The sequence below is a fragment of the Octopus bimaculoides genome, chromosome 19, assembly GCF_001194135.2.
Source record: "Octopus bimaculoides isolate UCB-OBI-ISO-001 chromosome 19, ASM119413v2, whole genome shotgun sequence".
Classification (NCBI taxonomy): Eukaryota; Metazoa; Mollusca; class Cephalopoda; order Octopoda; family Octopodidae; genus Octopus; species Octopus bimaculoides.
In genome coordinates, this window is record NC_068999.1 from 3,196,277 (window position 1) to 3,197,217 (window position 941).

The following is a 941-nucleotide window of genomic DNA, read 5'->3' on the forward strand; positions in this document are numbered from 1 at the left end:
TATATATATATATATATATATACTTCTAAAGACAGTAGCGTCCAATTTATTGTGAAAATCAAGTTGACTGGATCTTCATTATATACGTGTGCGTGTGTGCATTATGTGTGTGTGTGTGTGTGTGTATATATATATATATATATATATATATAGAAAGAGAGAGAGAGAGAGAGAGAGAGAGAGAGAAAGAGAAAGAGACAGAGAGCGAGAGACATACATACATACATACATACATACATACATACATACACGTTTACACTCTACATGCATGTCCAGATGCATACATACGTTTATATGCACGCACAAAACACGCACACATATATACAAACATAAGCACACACACACACATACACACACACGCACACTCCTACCCATGCACATACACCCACAGTTCCACACCACGTACCTACCTTTATCCAGTTGTAAAACTCCTACAGTGTTGGAAACTGTGATAGTCTTCCATATTGTAAATTATCCAGGAAATATTTCACAAACATCTCTTGATTAGACAATATATGAGAGGACGCCTCTCTATTCCTCGTGGGGCCACATAAACCCACCGTCAACCATAAGCAAACACTATATACATATATATATCTACCAATTAATTGGTAGTTGTATAATAAAAAAATCGATGGGTAGATAAGTATGTGTAAGACAACGTAGAAATAAAAATCGTGGCACTTTTTGCCTTTCCTTTAAATATCTTCTCTTGGAAACTTGAGGTTTAATGACCATTCCATTATTTTGTCGTTACAACAATTAATAAAATATCTTTCTTAATAACAAATAAAAATGATTTTCTTTGATTTTCTTTTTTGCACTCAGATTTCTCCCAATTTTTCTGACATATTTTTTAGTTTCTTTTGTTTTCCCTTCCATCAAACAATAAACCGGAATGTTTGAGAAATCAGATGATATTCCGAAGTAAGTCTCCCTTT

The 941-nt window shown here is 33.7% G+C and overlaps 1 protein-coding gene across 1 annotated transcript in view; it reads right to left on the minus strand.

The window, feature by feature from the left end:
* Nucleotides 1–920, minus strand: part of LOC106880265 (fat-like cadherin-related tumor suppressor homolog) — a 53,287-nt gene extending 52,367 nt beyond the window's left edge. The window contains exon 1 of the mRNA XM_014930132.2: nt 411–920. The gene's annotated coding sequence lies outside the window, so the exon portion shown is untranslated. The remainder of the gene's footprint in view (nt 1–410) is intronic.
* Between the last annotated feature and the right edge of the window lie 21 nt (nt 921–941).